The sequence below is a fragment of the Pezoporus occidentalis genome, unplaced genomic scaffold, assembly GCF_034315485.1.
Source record: "Pezoporus occidentalis ecotype Australia unplaced genomic scaffold, CSIRO_AGI_Poc_V1 ctg3, whole genome shotgun sequence".
NCBI lineage: Eukaryota > Metazoa > Chordata > Aves > Psittaciformes > Psittacidae > Pezoporus > Pezoporus occidentalis.
In genome coordinates, this window is record NW_026914940.1 from 3767013 (window position 1) to 3791345 (window position 24333).

The 24333-nt window shown below is 39.6% G+C and overlaps 1 protein-coding gene across 1 annotated transcript in view; it reads left to right on the forward strand.

Annotated features, from left to right (window-relative positions):
• The window catches only part of TRAPPC9 (trafficking protein particle complex subunit 9), a 499166-nt gene that overhangs the window by 364337 nt on the left and 110496 nt on the right, over positions 1-24333 (forward strand). The window lies entirely within an intron of this gene.

Consider the following 24333-nt stretch of genomic DNA (forward strand, 5'->3'; position numbering starts at 1 on the left):
ATAAACATCTGATACAGGGCGACATGTAAAAGGTCCCAATTATATCCACGTATTCCATAATAGGACATTGCTGCTATGTTGCTAAATAAGAATGGCACAAAATACAGGATTTTCTACCCCCACCTTTACCTGTGGGAACATGGAGAATTTCACAAGAAGACATGGTCAGAATCCCCTCACATGTACTTTATCTATAGAGGTATGAATATGAGAGCTTCTAATTACTCTAATTGGAGAAAACGCTACTGAGCAGCATACTTCTAAGCTACCAAATGGATTTTATTTCTGATTGTCCTAGATACTTTTTCAGTATGTGATAGCAAGCTCCTTCAATAAAGATTGTTTGCTAAGTGAGAGCAAGCAGGACACATTGCTGCTTTCTTATTAACAGACCTCTGCAACTTCAAAAAACACATGTATTTCACATGCTGCTCCTTAACACAGCATGTAAGACATGACGTGTGGGAAATAACCACTTCCATCCTCATCTCAAAACATCCCCTTTCCTAATAGCCATTCCAGGGAGTCAAGAAGGAAAGGAAGGCTTTGTAGATTGTCTTTACACTGGCTCAGTTAGATGTGGTACATCTTGTTGGTGAATTAACCTCTTCAATCTGAACAGAATTTAACAGCGTGGAGGAGCAGTGTTGGGGAAAGACTCCTGGTCTGAATTCAATATCTCTAAACAGACAAAAAAATCTGCCTAAACAGCTATAAACTTAGGAATTGAAATAATCAAGACATCAGTGGTGGTTTTGTTGCTGCCATTGTCGTTGTTGACAAATATCAAAATACTCTAATTCCCCCAAGCCAGGCAGTGTTTGCAGTTCTTCATCATCTGAAGCCCATTTCAAAGCATAAGATAAAATAAGAACACTGATGCAAATCTTGGTGCAGATTGCAGATCTGGGGCTGAAACCGTGTCCTTTTTCAGTTCAGCTAATTGATTTCCAGTTGCCTGTCATTTCACTGCAGCTGAATGCTCATTTTCAAATCTGGAAGCAACTGCATTACTAACTCTATACAACAGAATAATTTTTACTTGGGTTGTTGATTATCTGAAGCATTTTTTGTGGTATCAGTGAACTTAGAGGTGTTTTTATAACACTGATAATTAGAGTTACTTGATTTGCATTACTCCTGCAAAATGTAAACTTAAAAGGTTCCTGTTGGTTCCTACTCTACTGCTGTAGTCATGTCAGAAAATAAGTTCATCACTTGAAACTTCCATAAAGACAGGACAAATACCTTGATGTCAGAAATGTTCTAAGATTCAAAAGAATTTCACATCAAGGAGAGATGCAGGTTTTGTTGGCTGTCTACACCCATATGGCAAGGCTCACATGTATGTCAGATGCAAGTGTTTGATGTGTACCTTTTAATTAGCTATCCCTTGTCAGCCCAGAATAAGAATTAATAGATTAGTTATGCTAAACTGTGGATGTTTTTCTTTCTTTCTTAAATGTTTACATGTTGAGGAAGACATTTTCATCTGGAATAGAGATTTACCCCACTGTCTGTTTCTAGTTTGCATGTCTGAGGTTGTCGATACCCATCCTTCATGCCATGCTCCGTGTCATTGCACCTTTCCTCTGTGTATAAACTTCAAGAATTCATACTTGAACCAGCAAGTTACTGTCTCTGTTTTCAGTATCATCAGGGAAGATAAAATACATCAGTTAAACCTGATATATTTAATGTAGAAGCAGTATTGAGCACTAGTAACATCCAAGGTGGTATTAATCACAAAAATAAGAGCAGCACTAATACACTTTATGAGTTGAAGATTGTTAATGTTTCCCTGATGAAACTTTTACATTTTGTTTGCCTGATTTGTGATGCTCTCCTCTTTCATTTTAATATTCCAGTTTTCTCTTTTACTTGCCTACTTAGAGAATATCTGAGAAACACATTTATGTTTATTTGAGCACTTAGAAGAATTAATGCTGCTTTATGCCTCTCAAAGATAATTATGTTTTACAATTAGCTATATTTTATTCTAGTTCTTCTGTCTAATTGTTTAGATGGTAGCAGTAAATCTAAAATGAAATCGTACAAACAAATACTTAAAGGTATGTTGCTGAACCTCATGCTAACAAAGGACGGCCTTGTTGGAATCCAGGACAGCCTGGACTTCAGTGACCGTAAAGTTATGGAGTTCAGTGTCATGCGAGGACAAAACAGGGCAGTAAGATCACAACGCTGGATTTCAGGAGAGCTAACTTTGGCCTCTTCAGGGGTCTTCTTGCCAGAATCCTGTGGGAATGAGCCCCAGAGGAAAGAGGGGTCCAAGAGAGCTCATTTGTATTCAAGGATCACTTTCTCCAGACTCATGAATGGTGCATCACCATGAACGGCAGGTTGAGCAAAGCTGGCAGGAGACCTGCATGGATGAAAAAGGAACTGCTGTCAAAACACAAACACAATCAGGAGATATACAGGAGGTGGAAGCAGAGACAGGCCACTTGGGATGAATATAGGGATGTTGTCGAAATATGCAGAAATGAAATGAGAGCCAAGGCCCATTTGGAACTGTATCTGGCTAAGGCTGTCAAGGACACAAGAAGGGCTTCTTCAAATACATCAATATTAAGAGGAAAACTTGAGAAAATTTGAGCCCGCTGCTGAACGGAGCAGGGATCCACAGGACAGAAGCCACAAAGAAGTCAGAGATATTGAATACCTTCTTTACTTCAGTCTTCAATGGAAAAGGCTAGCCTCCAAGTATCTGTGACCTAAGAGACCCAGTGAAGAAGGTCCCAAGAAAGGAAGTCTTTACCTTTGTTGAAGAGGATTGGGTTAGAGGTCATTTAGAAAAACTTGGCATCCACAAGTCCATGGGCCCTGTTGGGATGCAGCAGCCATGAGTGCTGTGGGAGGTGGTGAGCATCGCTGCTAGGCCACTCTCAATAATCTTTGAAAGGTCGTAGAATTATGGAATCATAGAATGTTTAGGATTCAAAATGACCTTAAGATCATTCCATGGCAGTCTGGAGAGGTGCCTGAAGACTGGAAGAAAGCAAATAACAGCCCAGTCTTCAAAAAGCACAAGGAGAACCCTGGGAACTACAGACCAGTCAGCCTCACTTCAATCCCTGGAAATGCAATGGAATGGATCATCCTGGAGGCCATCTCTAAGCATGTGGAAGACAAGAAGGTGATCAGGAGTAGGCAGCATGGATTTGCCAAAGGGAAATCATGCTTAACCAACCTGTTTGCCTTCTGTGAAGGGACAAGTGGCTGAGTAGGTGAGGGAAGAGCAGTGAATGTTGTCTACTTGGGTTTCAGAAGGGCTTTGGAAACTGTCTCCCGTGACACCTTCATAGGCCTGCTCAGGAAGTGCAGGCTGGTTGAGTGGACAGCGAGGTGGATGGAAAACTGACTGGCAGATTACAGAGGGTTATGATCTAGCCGGAGACCTGTAACTAGCTGTGTCCCCCAAGAGCCAGTACTAGGTCCAATATTTCTTTTGACCATCAGTGATGAAGATGAAGATGAGGACAGAGTGCCTCCTCAGCAAGTCTGCTGATGATACAAAACTAGGGTGGGTGGCTGTTGTGGTTTAAACTCAGTCACGCAGTCTCTCACTCCCCTCTTCTTTCCCCCACGCTCCCAGAGGGACGGGGAGGAGAATTGAAAGAATGTAACTCCCACGGGTTGAGATAAGAGCAGTCCAGTAACTAAGGTATAACACAAATCACTGCTGCTACCACCAATAATAATGATGATAAGGGAAATAACAAGGGAAGAGAATACAACCGCTCACCACCAGCTGACCGATACCCATCCCAACCCGAGCAGTGATACAGCCCGTCTGGGTAACTGCCCCCAGTTCTACATCCTGGTCATGACGTGTTGTGGTATGGAATACCTCTTTGGTTAGTTTGGGTCAGGTGTCCTGTCTCTGCTTCCTCCTGGCTTCCCCTCCTCCCTGGCAGAGCATGAGACTCAGAAAGTCCTTGGTCAAACTAAACATTACTGAGCAGCAACTAAAAACGTCAGTGTTATCAGCACTGTTCCCAGGCTGAAAGTCAAACCCACAGCACTGCACCAGCTACTAAGAAGGATAAAAATGACTGCTACTGCTGAACCCAGAGCAGTGGCTGATACCCCAGGGTGCTGTGCTGTTATTTAGGAAATCTAGACAGGCTGGAGAGATATGGACCTTTTGAAATTCAACAATTGCAAGTGCAGCACCTGCAGAGGAACCCCATGCACCAGTACAAGCTGGGCGATGACCTGATGGAAGGTGGATCCTGAAGGACCTGAGGATGCTGGTGGACAAGTTGTCCATAAGCCAGCAATATGCCCTTGTTGCCAAGAATGCCAATGGTAACCTGGGCTGTATTAGGAAGAGCACTGGCAGCAGGTCAAGTGAGTTAATCCTCTACTCAGCCCTGCTGAGGTCTCACCTCAAGACTATGGGGCCAAAATCTTCTTAGTGGTGCCAGCTGATAGGACAAGAAGCAGTGGTCATAAACTGAAACACAGCCAGTTCCACTTGAAGAAGAACTTCACTGTGAAGGTGACTGAGCATTGGAATAGGTTGCCCAGAGAGGCTGTAGAGTCTCCTTTCCTGGAGATATTCAGGAGCCATCTGGACACAATCCTGAGTAATGTGCTCTGGGTGACCCTGCTTGAGCAGGGAGGTTGGACTAGCTGACCTCAGGTGATCCCTTCTGACCTCAGCCAGTCTGTGATTCTGTGATTCCTCTTCTCTGAGCTGGCCTATGTTCCTTACAAATAAGCCTGTGGGAAAATACTGACCAGCAAAATTTCCTTGTTCAAAGGCAGCACACGTAATGCACACATGGAATTCAGTCATTTTCCTGTTAATTTATGTAACAGCAATATGGAAATCTTGATGAAATCTGATTATGGTAATCCAAATATAGAGATGTATTTTATATATTCCCTTTGCACATTTTCAGTTGTAAGTTATTTTTATGTTTTCTTTTTTTGTAAAGTGATACTTTTATACTAAAGATTTTAAGATGTTACGTGAAAGCTATACAGGTTCCCAACATATGGATAGACTTTGACATACTTGCATCTTTAGAGCATCTTGGCTACACCAATCCAGTTGTTATAAGGAGCTGTAGTTCTGAAAAACTGAATGAAATTCAGGAATGCTCAGATGACTAGAAAAATGTATTACAGGGACTGGGAGGGAGCTCAGTGTATTTAAGAATACATGGTTATCCCATGTTGATTACCATCTATGCATTTGCTTTGAGGAACAGGAAACTGGTGATGGAAGGAAAAAGTGGTGATGGTAAAGAAAGATCCAGCAGCTGGAGACTGAGGCTAGGTATGTTCAGACTTGAATCTGGTAGCTTTTCTGAAGAGGAAGATCAACTCACTGATCACAGGAGCACTCACGTGAAGGGTGTTGGATTTACCATTGCTCAGCACCTGATTGATGTTTTCCCAGAAGTCATTCCAGTGTGAACACAGATGAGTTGGAGAGTCTGGTGGTGTGTGTTGTAGAGGTCACTCTGAAAGTTCTAAGAAAAGCTGTTTTCTCTTAAGTTATGGCTAATGTGGGTGGACATGTTACAGATGGTGCAACCAATCGAAATAACAGTGTGACCTGTGGATAATCTGGTGTCAGGTCTCCTCGGGCGTGTGATGCTCTCTGAACTTAAATGGTTTGCTAATATTCCAAATGCCCTAATTCTTTTATATGTAATAGGCAGATTGAGAGGAACAGGCACTGCCTACGTCATAAGAAGATGAAGTTCAGTTAGAGGCATGAAATCATAGAATCATACAATAGTTAGGGTTGGAAAGGACCTTAAGATCATCTACTTCCAACCCCCTGCCATGGGCAGGGACACCTCACACTAAACCAAGTCACCCAAGGCTTTCTCTAACCTGGCCTTGAATACCGCCAAGGATGAAGCATTCACAGCCTCCTTGGGCAACCCATTCCAGTGCCTCACCACCCTTACAGTAAAGAATTTCCTCCTTATATCCAGTCTAAACTTCCCCTGTTTCAGTTTGAACCCGTTACCCCTTGTCCTGTCACTACAGTCCCTAATGAAGAGTCCATCCCCAGCATCCTTCCAGGCCCCCTTCAGATACTGGAAGGCTGCTGTGAGGTCTCCATGCAGCCTTCTCTTCTCCAGGCTGAACAGCCCCAACTTCCTCAGCCTGTCTTCATACAGGAGGTGCTCCAGTCCCCTGATCATCCTCGTGGCCCTTCTCTGGACTTGTTCCAACAGTTCCATGTCCTTTTTGTGTTGAGGACACCAGAACTGCACACAATACTCCAGGTGAGGTCTCACAAGAGCAGAGTAGAGGGGCAGGATCACCTCCTTGGACCTGCTGGTCACGCTCCTTTTGATGCAGCCCAGGATACGGTTGGCTTTCTGGGCTACAGGCGCATTCTGCTGGCTCGTGTTCATTTTCTCATCAACCAACACCCCCAAGTCCTTCTCCACAGGGCTGCTCTGAATCTCTTCTCTGCCCAACCTGTAGCTGTGCCTGGGATTGCTCCGACCCAGGTGTAGGACCTTGCACTTGGCATGGTTAAACTTCATGAGGTTGGCATCAGCCCACCTCACAAGCGTGTCGAGGTCCCTCTGGATGGCATTCCTTCCCTCCAGGGTATCAACCGAACCACACAGCTTGGGGTCATCAGCAAACTTGCTGAGGGCGCACTCAATCCCACTGTCCATGGCAGCGACGAAGATGTTGAACAAGACCGGTCCCAGAACTGGTCCCTGAGGGTCAACACTCATTACTGGTCTCCAGCCTGACATTGAGCCATTGACCACAACTCTTTGTGTGCGGCCATCCAGCCAGTTCTTTATCCACTGAGTGGTCTATCTATCAAATTGATATCTCTCCAATTTAGAGACAATGAAATGTGTGTTCCTGTTCTCCTTTTCATTGCTAAGTAATACTATTGGTATGAAACGATTGTAGCCAACACACATGGGTAATCATCTTTCAGAGTGGCAAGCTTTTCTGCTCCATTATCAGGTACATGATTCATCCCATTGCATGACTTCAGTTGAAAATAAGCGTAGTGTTTACTGATGTCAAGAACTGTGCCTATTGTATGTCAAGACCTTTGATTTATTAATTCTGTTTTATTTTCTTTCTCAATTGAGATCTTCTCTTACCCAAATCTGCAGTGATCAGAGAAAGGATGTAGGATTCCTTCATTTTTTTCCCATTTCTTTCTATTTTTTTTTTCACATCTCATTGGATTTAGTACAGTATTGGAAGAACATTGTAAGATTTCAGACTCTCAGTTATTTATTCCCAGCTACCGTGAACCTACGTTCTTTAAAACTTTGTTGCTACTCTGCATTTAATTTGCATAAATTGCTGAAAACAATCCAGATATTGGAATTAATACAGTTGGAATATTAAATATTTAAAATTAAATAGTGGGACACTAAGTCACGGTTTTCTGGTGTTACAAGAGGACAAACAATCAGAAGCAGAAATATCCCATATGGATATAAAAAGCTTGATATTTTTCTCGATAGATATTGGTGTACATGGTAGTTTTCAATGTGAATAAAACTGACTTTACAGCCTTGAGAAACAGGATTTGTGTTTCACATGTGGGACCTCTATTTTGCAAACAGAAACCTGTATCAGTGCCACACACATATAAATATATCTATATTTGCAAGTTAAACTACATTACAAAATGTAGTTTAAAATGTTTTGGTATATGGATTTAATGCTGCTACTTAAAATTATATTAAATGTGAAAATCATTACTGACCATTGAGTGGTAATAAAATACATATATATTATTTTTTACTAATCAGTGGTACATGAAATACTGTGTTTCCTGTATATCATGTCGTCCGTTCTAAAAATATCTTGTATACTGCTATGTTACAAACTCCAATATTGACTTTTATTAAATTTACACTGAAAAAAGAGAAGTCATAGCAGTATTTCTACCTTCATATCCCACATCTAGGCTAACTGTGATCGACTTGCTACCATGGAGTGTTAAACAAGAAACCCAGCTACACTCCAGAGACCAAAAGTTGGCAAGTGATGACTGGCTTCCAGACTTACTGAAGAAGGGAAAATAATCACTGTGTGAAGATGTAGAGAAAAGAGATAAAAATTCCATGTAGTTTTGAACTGCTTCTCTTTCTCAATCCCTAATAAATTTCAGCAGTTTTTACACTCTTGGAAATCCAGTTTTTCTCCATAATATATTTATTTGCCTTATAGTCCAGGTAGAATGGTGAACCCAACAGTAAGACCTAATACTCACAGAAGTGTAATTGAGTTTGCTGGAGGAAAAATACTGTGGTTTTTGTATTCTTAGATCTGGGATTCTGTGTGCTAAGTCATACTGATCAGCATGGCTTTATTGCATTATTTCAACAGTAGAGGTAATTGAATGGTGACTAAAAGAGGACATTTATATGACATTCAATTATTTAATGATGTAAACTGTCAAAAGTGTTTTATTCCAGGACTCGAAAAGCTGAATTTAGAAGCCAATCCAGTGGAGTCGTTGGAATTGAATTTTTCATTAGCTTTAATGACTTTTTTCAGTGGTTATTGTACAGGTCATCTGCAAATGCAGTAATTAAAGCACTGGTGGTAATTATAACTTACAGAAAATAACTGAAACTGAGTTTGAGTATAATGGCTGTCTTTATGCTGCAGGACTACACCACGGGCAGGTATGCATGCTTTGTTGCCAGTTGTGCTTTCCTTTCTATGGTGGATGCCACTGGGAGATAATTCCTCAGGAATTATGAATATCTTCCATCACATGATATTTAAGGCTCTTTTGAGTTTTTTTTCTAGTCAAATTTGAAAATAAACTCACAGTATCTAATATCAGAAGTGTGTTTTTGTGCCAGACAACCCTCTTTCTCAGCCCTTGGGCATTCTTCACATATACTTCATGTACACAGTCCCAAACATTTTGACCATTAATACATGTGTGAATTAAAAATAGTTGCCTATTTTTCCACAGAGTCTTCATCCTCGCTCACTCTTCAGTCTTGCTTTTAAAGGATATAAGTATCAGAACATGGTAAAGCTCCGTACCTCAAAGAAATTGTTGTATGTCCTTTGCATCTACAGTCTTCAATGATCCAGGCTAACTGATGATCCTCGGCATATGTTTCACTTTTGACTACCAGTGGTTTATTGTGGTTACAAACCTTAGTATTGGAACAGTCCAGTGGATAGGGTACTAGACCGAGAGTCAAAAGACCTTGTTTTCCAAGTTTTTCTCTACCCTACTGAATGAACACTATTTTCTGTATCTGTAAGAGAGGGGGGACATCTTCCCCTTTGAGGTACTTTGAATCTAGCAATGGAAAAAAAAAGATAGATTTTAGGCCTTCTTTTTATTATTTTACTTTGGACAGAGTGCACCTAAGGTAGTCTCTTAAATATAATTTTAGGTTGAGTTTGACCTCTGGCATTCATTTATTTATTCATTTCATTCATATTTCAGTTGATTCTATGATTCTGTTTTGAGTTGGAACAGCCACTTAATGGTATGTTACTTGTTCCTTGTCTGTAAACATAAAGGTCTATAGGGGAGAGGATCCTGCACTGCTGTGCTTGATGTATTTCTCAATGACTTAAAATTACTGAACAGTTTTAAGTAGGAATGTTCATAATTAGTGTGTGTTAAATGCCCTTCAACGTAGTGTCAAGTTGCACATCAGCTGATTAAAATTGAGGACGATGTTGCTCCTACCAGAATAAGTTTTGAGGCAAAATGTCTATTTCAGCATTAAGTACAGTGGCAGAAAAAAGAAGGGAAGCTGTTTCTGGTATTTATGGGCTTCTGGCCTGTTGAAGTTCTGCAGCAGAGGCCAAGAAATGGAACTATTAATTGAAGTGTTAAGGTAGCCAGATTGTCCTGTTCAAAGATGCTTTGAGACATGTGAATATGTGTAGTGTTCTCTTTCAAAGATTAATTGTGAAGTGAGAAGGTATGCAACATGCTTATTGGATAGAGAGAGAAAGCTAAATGCAGATGAGTTTTGGATTTTTCTTTCTAATGTCTTTAAAAACAGATAAGAGCTGTGTTGTTTGCTTCATTAGTGTGCAGAAGTTATAAATGTCTTAGCTTTGGGGGAGTTTCTCAGGAAATACTGTTACTTTGGGTTTTGAATCATTTGTTCAAGTCCCAGGTTCTTGTTGACAAATCAAGATTCCGTATGTGTAGCAGAATTGTAATTTCTTGGATATTACTCTTATTTTTGCTCAGTTTCACAAAACACTCTATTCTCAGGGAAAAGTAGTATTATTACTTTAGCATTTTGATTTTTTTAGTGCTGTGTGGCTTCCAGAATAAGTACAAACTCTTTCCTGGGAAAGCCTGTTTTGAGTTTGTAGTAAAAAGGGATTTAAAGCTTGCAGATGTTGCAGTTTTGGAAGCAGGCCAGACTAGAGCTACAAACTGATTTTATACCCTATAAGGGTAAATAGATAAGAGAGATTTTACCAATACTATACTAACAGATTGGACTTCTCTTCAACGAAAGCTACCAATTAAAAATCTCCCTCTTAATACTTAAATATTTTGGTTCTAAAGGTCAGAAGTCATGGGCCCAATTCATGTTCCTGTTGAAGTTAGCGAGATCTGTCCTTCATCAGCATGTGACACTGTGGTTGGGAGAAGCTTTTCATTCTGCCTGTGTGTTACTAAGCACCCAGGAGCCTGACTCTGAAGATGTGTCTCAGTCTACCTCAGGCAAGGGTAAATGGAGATCTTGCCTGAGGAATGACTGTTTCATGTAGGAGTCCTTTGTATATAATGTGATTTGTAGTAAACAAAGAGAATTCTATTCCTCATAAAGTGCTGGCACACAATTCCCACTGGCTCATCCACAGAGTATTTGTTCTTTCTCATCTGATCTTATAAAAGTAATGTCTGCAGACCCTTAAAAATCCTGCTTTGTACCAATGGTAAGATGAGAGGGTGACTGCCAACTTCTTTCTGATGGTTGAGAAAGAATGGTTTGGTAAAGAGGGACAGTCATTAAAACACTTGATACGAGCCTGAGTGGCATTTCAGAAAACCAAGAAACTTTTCGAAAATGGGTAAAGATATGGTAAATTTTCATTGGCCTTATGTTTCAGAGATGTTTTGTGAAAAAGCTATCAAAAGACTTAGTACCATTTTCCCTCCCTCTGTTGGAAAATTCAGGTTTTCTTAAATGCCAGATTTCTTGACATCAAGACAAAAGAATTAAAAAGGTGTGTTGCTCCGTTTTGTTCCCTCCCATTACCAGAAGATGAAGATCTTTTCTTTATTTCTGAAGTATCTGGTGCAGAGATAGTGTTGGACTCCATGAGTCTTGTGTGCAGTTCAGCATGAAATTGCATTACTGATCTTTATGAATAGCTTCTGTGAAAGCATCCTATCCTTATGATGCTTTAAAAAAGCATAATATCCTTAACATGTGTTGTTTAAACCCAGAACTGTTGGCTACTTCTATTACAGTGAGTGGGAGGAAGGAGCAAGCAGAATTCCTTCCACTCTAAGACACTAGAATATAGTGGATCTGGGTCAGCAACTGAAGGTTATGGGCCTTAGTAAGGAATCCATGAAAGGATGAAGATATATATCAGTATTGCTTACCACACCTGTCCAGTGTTTTGAGCCTTCTGGATTCCTCCCATGATTAAAGTACATGCCATTTTGGTGGTAATAGAGAGCATTGACAATAGCACTCTCTATCCATATATTGAAACAATAGTTTACTTTTGAAAGAGGATGTAAAGACAAGTGAAATTTCAGGTTTCTAAGACATCTTGGTAGGGAGATTGCTACATTTTCCCATTTTGACAGAAAAGATTTTAAAGAACCAGCTGAAAGCGCCAGTTGATGCGATTTTGTCTGGATAATGACAGGTTCAAATCTACCTTGAAGCTTAGAGACCCTTTTAATTGTTTTGAACTGAAGTGCTATCAGGAGGAAAAAGGCGTGTGAGATTGCCTTGAGCAACCTGCCTTTGGCTAAGTTGTGAACTCAGTCCACCACTGAGAGAGCAGCAAGCAATTCCCAAGCCAGAACTCAAGCAGACAAGGGCAAGAAGTGTGTATCAGGGTGCTTACCCAACTCCTATCCATGGAGTCACTACCGTATGTGCTCAAAAGGATAGATAACAAGACAGTTTTGTGAAAATCTGCTGGAAGTTATTTTAGGTAGAAAAAATACACCCTGAATCCCTTCTGTTTCTCTGCCCATAGCTGAGTGAGTTGTTTTGACCTGCAGATTCTCAGTTGGAGATCTAATTGGAGCCTCAGTTCTCTAGGATGATTTTCTTCTGCGTAAATACAAACTGCCGAAAGTCAGTGTTTGAAGCGTTGACATCTGAAAACTGGTTTTGCCTGATATTTGGAACTGCCTTTCAGCAAAGGTAACATTGTGTTTCCCTTTAAATGTATAGATTTAGATATGGTGGTTCTTAATTTACAAGGTAAATTTGCTCTGCACTTACGACTGTATTAAATCTGTCTGGTAAATTATTGTACTTGTTTTCACACTGTTCCTTAGAGAGATTATTTTGTTTTTTCTGAGAGAATGGTGATCGAATTTATAGCTGTGTTCTCTATAGCAACATCAATTATTCCAATAAAAAGAGCTATTTACTTGTTTTCTCAAAGACTTGTTGGGACTTTCAAGTAGCTCAGATGTCTTTATCACAGCAAGCCTCTGTTAACACAATGAATTCTTATGCTGCCTTCACATACGTTCCCACACTGTTCAGTAGAGAGGTCCATGAAAAGGCACTTGTTGATGCCCTAGAGACCAGCTTGTTATGCTTTTTGTAGACTGTTTCCCCAAATAATGCAGTTCAATGCAATGGAACTTAAAATAGGAGCCAATAGTGTTGAAAATGGTTTTGGTATTTCACTGGGCGAGTGTCACTTTAACAGAAGTGTGTCTTTGGTTTGCTGGACTAAAATAAATTTGTTGCTGTTGAATGTGAAAAACTAGAAAGCTCCCTGCTGTTTATTTTGCAACAGCAAAGATTGTTGTTGTCTTTCTGTTGGAGTTCATACTATCCTTGTACAGAATAGAGAGGCATGAAGGATGGAGAAATCTCCATTTCTGCTGATACAAGGCAATTCTATTGTAGAATTACTATATATATATATATATATACATATATATATATACAACTAGAGGCCTCGTCCTATGCATGTGCAAAGTGGCTACTTAAGGCTTAAGTGTAAGTCAGGATGACCAAGCTGATTCACTCGGGCTCTGCTAAGTTATCACTTTTGAACTGTTTATTGCAGAGCTGATGGATTGCATGGCATCAAAGTTACACAAGTGAAATTTCCCAGATATCCTCTTTTAAAACTGTGGGGAGAATGATAATTAACATGGGATTTGTTTAGATTTATCTTTTTTCCCTCAGAAAGTTCGTTTTCACTATGCATTTCTCACTTACACACTGACCATGATTTCCCCTTAGCCTAAAACAAGGGAAATTACCTCCACAATTTAATATTTTACTTTGATTAAATTTTTCTAGCTCATGCTGAGAGTAGTAACATGGTTTATAGTTTTTTCTTTATCTTTACCATTCAGAGGGCTCCATAAAGAGCCAGGTGGCATTAACACCAATTTGTAGATAACAAATTGAAACAGAGAAAAGGAAATGCCTTTCTCAAGGTTTTGCTCAGTTGACCAATCTCGTGCCCTCTGTTTATCTGTAAATAACTCAACTGAATGTTGGTGAATCAGATTATTTCACTCTGTCTTAGGTGATTTAGTTGTACGCTGACCTAGTCTTGCTTTGCAGACAGTGTGTGCTGTGACATGTTAGTGGTCCTAATGCTGATAACAGAAAAACACAAGTACTTAATTTCGAGCTCTTTTTTTTCACCTGTGATTGTAACAGAGAACCACATCTTTCTAGAAAAATTCATATTGAAAGGTAGCAGATGAGAGAGTTGAGCTGCTAAAATGTCCCAAAGTTCAGCTTCAGTGCTTGCGCATTGAAGATGAGGACATTAGGCAACCAAATCTTGAGATGAAAAGCTGACATTCTGAGAAAGAGCCAAAGAAGTGACACCTGAGGGACAGGGATCTCCAGCACTGCTCCTGACAGCACTGGTGTTTTCTGTAGCCACTTTACTACTGGTTTCGTCATAGCAGTGGAAGGTATCGTAGTTGTACCAATAGTTTTAGATCTGCTCTGGAGCTTGCTGTTGGATGATACTTACAGCACTTGGTTTTTGGTCATGCATTGCCTAATGCTGGTAAAACATCTTTGTCCACAGTATCTTTCAAAACACCTAAGATGAAACAAAAGCTTCATCATTTTCTGGAAGTAGGAGGTGAAAAGTTGGAGCAAACAGTACCACAGCAGTACCTAACGGGTGGCCTGAGTCTTTTCACCTTTTGATGAGTTTCTGTTCATAGGCAGCTGTAAGAACTTACCAGCTGAACAAGGTTGTTTGCAAAAGAGGACTTCAGTCATGCCGAATTCAGTAATATTTTACAGGCTTTCAAAGGCAATATCTATGATGAGTTCTTGACTCCTAAATTCTATACCCAGGTTTGATTAAAAATCTCCATTATTTGACTGCATTTACTCACATGAAAAAGAACTGTTCACAGTAACCTTGTTGTAGCCGTGGTAGTCTGTAAGGGTATAAATGAGGTAAAGTTTGCAAGAAGAGGTCATCTCTTCTATTACTTTTCTCTACAAACCCTTCATTCTCATTAACATGCATTCCTGTTCTCTCGACTATAGAAAACATAATCATGTACCAAAATGACTGTTCGCTTTGAGCTTTGTCACCTCAGGCTTTATAGTGTTACTGCGATTTGGTTCTCATTTAAGAAATTACTCAAGTACTGTTTCTAAAAGAAGTTTGGAATGTTAATTAGGTCCAATAGGTCTATGCTGAGGCCATCAAATTAATTTTGCTTCTGTCCTATGTAGATACGAATCTCAACTTCTTGAATTGAAAAGGCTGTTACATTCTGTACAACCCGTTGTGTTCTAGAACTTCTCTATAATGCATTTATAGTACTTATCTGGCCCAAAGGAATATTTCTGCTCATTCAGGAGAAGTTTAAAATGCCTTCTTTGGACAAGGCAGCAGCCTCTTCTGTCTCTTCTGATTTGTGGCACAGGTCAACTGAAGTAGTTGACTGAAGTTAAACTGAAATAAGTATGTTCTTATTTAAACCATAGGACTTTTATGCGAGCTTCAGAATTCCTGGATATTTAAAGCAAAATGAGTAAGAAATTTTACATCTTTAGTTCTAATAACAGTGCTTATTTTTTATAGAGTCCAGCATACAAGCTGCATCTAAAATACTTTGCAAGGTGGAATGGTAACAGGCAGAAGGAGAATTCATGCCCTTGGCTTGTTTGAAGGAGGCAGGAATTTGTATCGTTGTTGTCATGAGTCCATTCTGATACTACTAGAGACGGACATGAAAGCTACTGGAAGATACGATGACAGGTTTGCATCCCAGGCCAAAACGGTTGATAACTGTGAACAGCTTCTTAAGGAAAGCATTACTCATGCCAGCCAAAAAATGCAAATAAAAATGAACCTGTTGTGTAAATGGATGGAATTACAAGTTTTAACCATTACTGCAACATTCCTTGTGAAGGAAATCTGGAACACGGCACTGTTGTGCATTTTATGAGGTAGGGAGGATTAGAATTTACCTCGGGACTTCTTAGATTTACTTTTTTGCACTGACTTTGGCTCTGAGTAGCATTCACATCATTTGTGTGCACCAGCTCATGCTTCACATCTCCATCTGTTTCACACAGAACTCGTAAGTATCTCAAATACCCACCTAGGAAACCTAATCTGTTTATAAAATTAATGTTGGTTGGGAAGGACAGATTTAAAATCTTTCTAAAAATTATCTGTCCCTGTCCCTGATTTGGGATTTACTGGGGGGAGATAAGGAGTAATTGCTTGATGACACTGGGGGTTCTTAAATATAATTGATGAATGACTGTTGGTGCTAAGAACTGATAAAAGATACCCAGGACATAGAAAATATACTCATTTTAATGTCTCACTGCAAGGACCCTTTCTTCAAGTGAATATCTCTGGGATAATATAATTGTCATGATAGTAAATTAGAAGTCTGCATGGTCTTCTGTAATTTGTTTTTTTTTCTTTTCTAATTGTCACCTTAGGAAGAAATTATTCCAGTTACATTTTTCACAGCCAAGCTGTAAACTGTAAGTTCAGCTTGAAGGAAGCTACTAAAGGAGTGCAGTAAGAAGATGCAATTTTATGTTTGATGTCAGGTATAATTGGGATTTTTCTCTCAGAGGGAGGGAAAAATAAAAGTCCTGGTCTTGGTCTGGAGCACAAAAAAAAGTCAAGTTTCCATTTCTGGTATTTCCAGTGAGAAAGAGATGTAAAAAATGTGAGATAGAAGCACTTTACTGAGCTCTGTACTAAGTAGACAAGTTACCCACTGATAGGAGCTTGTCAGTAATATCTTTCCAGGCCATTGAACTGGACCTTGATTTCTTCATCATGAAAATTAAATCAGGGATTGACGTTTTGCTTCAGAGTATTTTGATTAACATAGGTGAGTACATTTGAATAGTTCTTCAGACTTATTTGCCAGTAAGCTGAATTTAGCCATCCAGAAAATTGCAGCTGATATTAGTAGTACAATAAATGGACAGCATTCTCCTTTAAGCACTCAAAACTTAAACAATGTACAGTTTGATTTAATGTCTTTGAAGTTCTCCTTGGGGACATTTTGGGCATTTGAGCCTGCTATATTCCTTGCTCTTCTGCAAAAGAAATCACAGTTTTTTTCCCCAGAAACTTTACAAGGTAAACACCATGGTAAAGTCAGTGATAGGTACAGACTTTGATTTTATATCTGTCTTTTTCCCACAACCTTTGATGTTAATTCTGAAGACAAATTTGTACAGGTTTTTTTGGGCAATTCAGGACCATGAAGCTTGGTCTTCCCAACAGCAGGTGAATTTTCATTTCTTTATTCCATTTAATTCATTGTTCTTATTAACCTGATCCCTGATGGTATGCAGCAGTCAAGAATGCATCGTTCCTTATTGCTTTCCTTTCCCAGTGGTGAAGTAGCCGAATACGTCTTCACTAAAAGTTGTTTTTATAAAATAAGAATCAAGTAAAAGCTAAACATTACTGCAGGGAGACTTAACTTGGCATAGCTTGGGGTGTCTGCTACTGTGACTGACCAGAGATGGATAGATGTCTTTAACTTTATAAATGTTATGATGTTAGAAATCTAAGATGAAACAGCGCGGTGTCATGAGCTCAGTCAGCACTCAGGAGATGAATGCATCCATCACTGACATTGTGATTAAAAAGCATAAAGTGGCATAAATCCAATAATTTATTCCAGAATTTTGTGAGGCTTTTTGCGTCTTTTAAATATGAAAACTTGTGTCAGGGGTTAAGAAATATCTCATCAAACTACAGAGTAATAGATTCTCTCCTTAAAAATTATGATCCATATCATAATAAATATATGACACCACCCCCCACCCCCCCCATGGCAATAAAGGAAGGCAGCCAAATCCATGTCAAAAAAAAATCATGAAAATATGCTCAGTAATATATCCAAAAGAGTACATGAATTATCAAAACTAGAGCATAAAACCTGAGCTGGCTCTAAGTAAATTAATTAGGTATTTGAGGAAATAGCAAGAACTTAGGTAAATGATTGATCCAAGGTAATGCTGTGCTGCTCTGCCACATCCATCTGCATCCACTCTGCCTCCAGTGATACGTATTTCGACTTTTTGCTGACAGTGCCTGAAAAGACTACAGTCTACCTAGCAGAAAACTGTTTTTTCCTAGATTTTATGAGTGTATTATAGATCTTAGCATAATATTTTCTATGTGTTAGTTTTGATTAGAAGAAAAAGTAAAGCTTTTTGATCCCTGGATCTTGTGAGATGGACTAAGAGCCTGTGGGTTCCTGCTATATGTATTAATGTAACAGGAACATGCAGAGGCATGAACTGCCGTTGGAATGAAGTATTGTCGCAGCTCTGTAGAAAGGATGTCCAGGGTGGAAATGCGAACAAGTACAGCATGAATTAGCTATTTGAAGGCCTTGGTCTCCAGGCAGATTGCCGTTTGGCAAATAGCAAATTTTCAGTCCAGACTGGACAGTCAAAATTAATGCATTTGAGCATTATAAAATAATGCCTTTGCTAAAATGGAGGATCAAATGGGGCAGTTAGGAATTGAAGACTGTTGCTAGAGGACTGTGAATGCATGTGTCTTAGAAGGTCTGGTGACTGAAACACATGTGGGGAGATGAGGAACATCTCTGTGTCTTCAAGATTTTTAAGGAAGTATACACCATTGTAATAGTAGTATGTGTCTCTTAAGCAGTTTCACCTATGCGATGGATGGTTAAGCCATGAAGTGATCCTCATGACATGTCTGTGAATGAAGAATAAGTAAATTCACACTCTGTGGCTTAAAAATGCATGCTTTGCTCTTTCAGAAATAGCCTGTCACTCTGTTAGTGATTCAGTGGGAGACCATGGTTTTAACTTAGGTGTGTTTCATACCCAGAATTTCTTACTTGAGCTGTATATGTTGAAAAGCCATAAAAACCTAGTTGGCTTCAAGAAAAAAAAGAGGAAAACAGACACAAAAACCAAGGCAACCACCAAGGTTTTTCATTGCTACAAATATAAATAAATTTAGCAATAGTTCTCTCTTTTTCCCTAACATGTTTTCAATGTCCTGGATACCCTCAAATCTTTTTACTGTGTTGAATTCATGGCTTCAAGTGGTGTGTCTGCTGCTGGGTGTTAAAGATGTGAGAAGGAATTGGGGTGAAAACTTAGTAGGACCATCTGCGGTGCAATTCCAGTATCTAGAAGGAGGTCCCAGAAATACCAGATTGTAGCAGAATGTTTTGGCTTCTTATTTTTTACTGTTACTTTGGCAAATATAGGAAGTTACTGTCATCCCCCAGTGATTTTTCTACAGCATCTTCCTTTTTAAGTTGCGGAAGAACGTATGTATTGGTCATCTGGGAGAATGCATCATCTAAAGCATTGAAGACCTTGTGTGATTTGATTATTTTCAGTTCGGGTCACTATTCCAAAGTCAACTCTCTGGGTATTCACTCTCGTCCTGTCCTCCAGGGTGGCTCCATGTAGGTCTTGGGTCTTGAACCTCATGATGTCTAAGCCACTGGTCACAGATAACATCTCCAGCATCACTGGCGGGCACAGGAAATTAAAAAGCTGAAACAGAGGCCAGCAAAGAGTATTCATAGAACCACAGAATGGTTTGGGTTGGAAAGGACCTTGAGATCATCCAGTTCCAACCTCCTGACACAGGCAGGGATGCCTAACACTAGACCACGTCACCCAAGGCTCTGTCCAACCTGGACTTGAACACTGCCAGGGATGGAGCATTCACCACTTCTTTGGGCAACCTATTCCAGTGTCTCACCACCCTCACAGTAAAGAATTTCTTCCTCATATCTATCCTGAATGTCCTCTTTAAGTTTAAACCCACTAGTACACCTATTAATGAAGGCTTGTAGCCTTCAGCATCACTGCCTGTGGCCAGTGAAGGTTGGTTACTTGGTTCATGCCCAAAGATCCTGAATTCTCCCTGTGAAACCTCTGAAGAATCACACTTTCAGCAGGTGTGGTTTTGTCTTCTCACAATGTTTTCAAGGTTCAGCTTTAGTAAAACAAAATGCTACACAATTGAAACAATCCTGTCTGGAAAACAGATTAAAACAAATTTCAGCTGAACTACTTTAGATCACCGTGTGCTTTCTCTGCTAGTCAGGAGGAGCATTTGTTTAATGCTTTTCCTGAATGATCTTCTTGAATTCCACCCACAAATGCTTTTCTGGAGGGAGGGCACTGAGTCCTTCAGAGACCATGTGGCTCCTTATGGATTTACTTAGAAATTCTGTTGCTAGGAAGCTTGTAAAGAGAAATGTTGTATGAATAACATGAATACATACAGTAGTCCTCAAATAGCCCTTGTATCCATCTGTCATGTGTCAACATTTGTTTATGGAAATATCCTTTCCCAAATGTCAGTCTGCTTCATTCAAAACTTTCCAAGTTTGCTGTAGAACAGTCATCTTCAGATATGCAGATGAGTCCAAATAACTCTAGTGCAAATAATAAGCTTTGACCTCAAGCGGAGAACTTTTATTGTTGGGTTGCCGCATTTCTTCTTTAGCTTTCACTGCTTTTGTTCAGCTGCATGTGTAATTTATTCTTTATTTTTTTCTTGTTACAGATTTCATAATAGCAATTTTAGCATTACACTGAGACAGGGCAAAGATTAATTTGATTTTAATTCATTTTTTAATTGCAGTTTTCTCCAAAGCTTGGGTTACATTTCTCTGTGTATTTAGATTTGCTACTTTGGTCTAACATAAATATTAACCCACTTAAAGCTATCTATTACTTTAAATCTTGGAAAAATACTCTCTTTAGTGTAGAAAGACATTAATCTCTGTTCACCATGAAACTGCCACAAATAAGCAAGAACGGAGTTGTACAGTTAATTCCGTGTGTGTGGCATTGAATCATTATTCTTCAAGGCATTTATGAATTATCCTTTGAATAAAGAATTTAGTTTTAAAAGAAGTTTAAAGATTTAATGTTATCTCAAGTTCCTAATGTCTGAATTTTCCATGTTCTGTAACTAGACTAGTGTTTGTCTAGGCAAGAGATATCTCCTGCCACTTAGGGTCACAGTAAAAGGCTAAACACTTGTGCTAGAAGCAGAAATAGACTGCAGGATATGGAATCATGGTTGTCACCAAGTTGTCCCACTGTCCAGACACACTTTGCAACTCAAAATCCATTTTGGAATTTAAGTTTACAGCAGGATCTCCATATTTGTTACCAAGTACCATGTGTAAAAAAATAAAGAGATCTACTCAGTGGATTTATCTTGTTGGCATACTGATAGGTTGATAATATGTGCTCATGTTGGTGCACCTTCTCGAAAAGCTTCAAGGTTTAATGTTTCTGCCCATTTGGTTCTTATGGGAATGATGTCCCCATTGTATGTTGCTTTTTTTCCTAGAAAACTGGTTGGGCTAGGGCAGATCATAATGCCAGAAGAAAAAACAATTTTACAGGTCTTAACAGCAGAACTTACTTGGCTTCTAAATTTGTCTGAAGTATTAAACCAGCGAGATGATAGTCTGCTATGATAAAAGCCTTCTTAATTTGTATGATCTCAGAGTTCTATCGCTGTAAATATCTTTGTTTTGAGAAATGGTGTTATTTACCTCTTTCTCAAATCAGAGGATCACTAGCATTGTGGACCTTTTCATTCCTACCAGTCTTTTCATGTTAGCAGTCATGCTGTTCTTAGTAAGGGCAGAAATTCAAGATGATAACTCTGTTCCAAGAACAGGTAGGAGTTAATGTTAGCTCCTGAGGTTTTCAATCTCTCTTTGAAGGAACAGACTACATCTGTCAGCCCTTAGTTGTGTAACAAGGCAATAAGCACTGTGTTGCATCGTGATCCTGATAGGCCTTCCCTGGGTTTGCCTTGTTTTCAGGAGCAATATTTCAGGAAGATCTGTAAGAATTCCAGGTGCCTTGAGGAGCAGTGAGAGCAGATACGCTCCAAAGGCCAAAGGATGCAGTGATGGAGATGGCTTCACTGGGTATGGGAGCCACCCTGACAGTGAGGCACACAGGAGTGCTGAGCCAGGATGCAGCACAGCAAGTTAGGATTGGGTCCAGAGACACTGCTCAGGCATCAGGTTTGGATCTGGAAGGGGGATGCAGGAGACCAGGATGTATTTGCCAAGCATGTATGTGCCAAACATGTAATGTACATTGGAGCATCTATGATAGTAGGAGATAGAAAGACAAACACAGGCTTCCAGGAACTTCAGACAGGTCATTTTAATGGATTCACCACATTATTTAGCCATTCCGAAGAATCTTAGAAATGCATCCGTTCCTCAGCAATTTAAAAGCCATTTATTAAGGTGTCACTCAAGTGAATAATTCTTGCTTGTAAAGTGTCACCTTTATCATATGATGTTTCCTACTTGCTGACAGTAATGAAACTTTCTGATGTTAGTAATTTGAGTATGTACTAAGACTTTATATAAGTACTAGTGTAATTCCCATAAGTTTCCTGGATTTTATATGCTGTTTTGGGTACTGGTAGCTTAAGTAGTTTTATTGCTAGCTTGTGCTGCAACTATGACATTATAGCATTTGGAAAGATCTTGGTGAATCTCTGCCCAGTATTATGTCCTTTTACAGAAAAGCTTTTCTTGGTGGAGATGAAGAAATAATGAAGGAATCTACAATTTCTATGTTTATTTAAAATACAAATCTGTTTCTTTTTTGAGCAGGTAATCAATAACAAGAGCTATGAGGATACCACCTCAGTGAATCTTCCCTTTCTAGATAAGGTGGCCTTCCACCACATGGTAATATGTAATATTGCAGAGCTGCCTTTCCAGCATATTTTACCACAACCTTGCCAATGATCCAGTAAGGCAACTGAGAATTGCTGTGTTCTTACACTGCATTTGGTATTGTTTTAATCTTGTGCTTTGGAAAGAGAAGTGAAATAAGTAAGAATTAAGCCTATTAGTAAAACTGTAAGTCAGAAACTTGTACAGCAAGGGCTGGTAACGTGCTCAACTGCTACTGTTGTAGATACCAGTGCTTAGCCTATTGTAAATTTGCTCATGTTCATGGTATTTAGGCATCAGCAATGAGCTACTTTTTCATGTTCCACATTAACAATAAAACCAGAGCTTTGCCTGAAGTTTTTGAATGAGCTCAGGGATGTGGTTTTTTGGCTGTTGAACAAAGAGATGCAAAACAGGAAGATGAATGTAAAGGATTTGGGGAAGTGCTGTTTGGGTCTGCTCATTCAGCTCCTGGTGCTTGTGCAGTGAGCGCTGCTGTGATTTTCTACATTTCTTTTTCTGGTGGTTGTTTTCCATGCTACTGGTTATGCATTTTCTCTCAGTGAGGTGGTGAGGGCTTGGTACATGAAAGGATCTCTTCTCCAAAATCTATATAATCCATAATATTTGCTATACACCTTGAACCATCTGTGTGGTCATGTGTACCCATTCTGGAAGGATGACCGTTTTCTGGTAAGAATCGGGTGATAAATCACAATTGTACTTTTAACTAAGGTAATTGCAATCCTGAATTTGCTTAAGTGTTTAACTTTTCATACTACTTTATTGCAAACTTAGAGGTGATCTGAATGTTGTTTTCTTCAGCAACCAGGATGAGTAGAAACACTACGTAGGTGGCTGGCTAGAGGTTTTGTCACATCTCTAAAATAGAAACAATATTCCTTTTCATTTGTGTGGAGACTTTTGCCTGAGGATATTAATGCAGCTTTATAACATTCTTGGGAAAGAGAAGAATATTATTAAATCCAGTCTGCCAGTAGAGTAGATTTAGTCACTCTACAGCAGAGACAGTGTACCCCAGTGGGGAGCAGAACTATATTTTCCCCATCTCTCGAGTTTAGAGCTTGCATTGGACAAAGTCACATGTTCTGACTTAAATCAGGGGATGTCTTTTGTGTGGCATGAATAAAAATAAAACAGGAAAGCACTCCCAAGATTTCCCTTTGAGACACTGAGAAACTGGTAAGAGTTGTCTCATTCAGGAATCAAAGCTCATGGCAATCCAAACCCAAAGGAATATATAGTCTCTTGTTATGGTTTAAACCCAGCTGGTAACAAAGTGCCATGCAGATTCTCACTCACTCCCTTCCTCCTCCATCCAAGGTGGGATGGGGAGGAGAATCAAAAGAATGTAAAGCTGGCTGATGCCCTGGGTAGTTCCCTTTGAGAACTATATTCCTTTTTCTCACTTTGGAATAACTTTTCCTTTCCCTTCTCATTTTTATTCACCCTATTTTTCCAATTTCGTAGAATCATAGAATAGTTACGGTTGGAAAGGTCCTTAAGATCATAGAATCATAGAATGGTTAGGGATGGAAAGGACCTTTAGATCATCTAGTTTCAAACCTCCTGCCATGGGCAGGGACACCTTACACTAAATCATATCACCCAAGGCCTCGTCCCACCTGGTCTTGAACACTGCCAGGGATGGAGCATTCACAACCTCCTTGGGCAGCCCATTCCAGTGCCTCACCACCCTTACAGTAAAGAACTTCTTCCTTATATCCAACCTAAACTTCTCCTGTTTAAGTTTTAACCTGTTACCCCTTGTCCTATCACTACAGTCCCCAATGAAGAGTCCCTCCCCAGCATCCTTTGGCAAACAGAAACTGATAGAAGTTTGCTGATGAGACACTGCCTCTTTGTTACATTCATTCTGGCAGGAC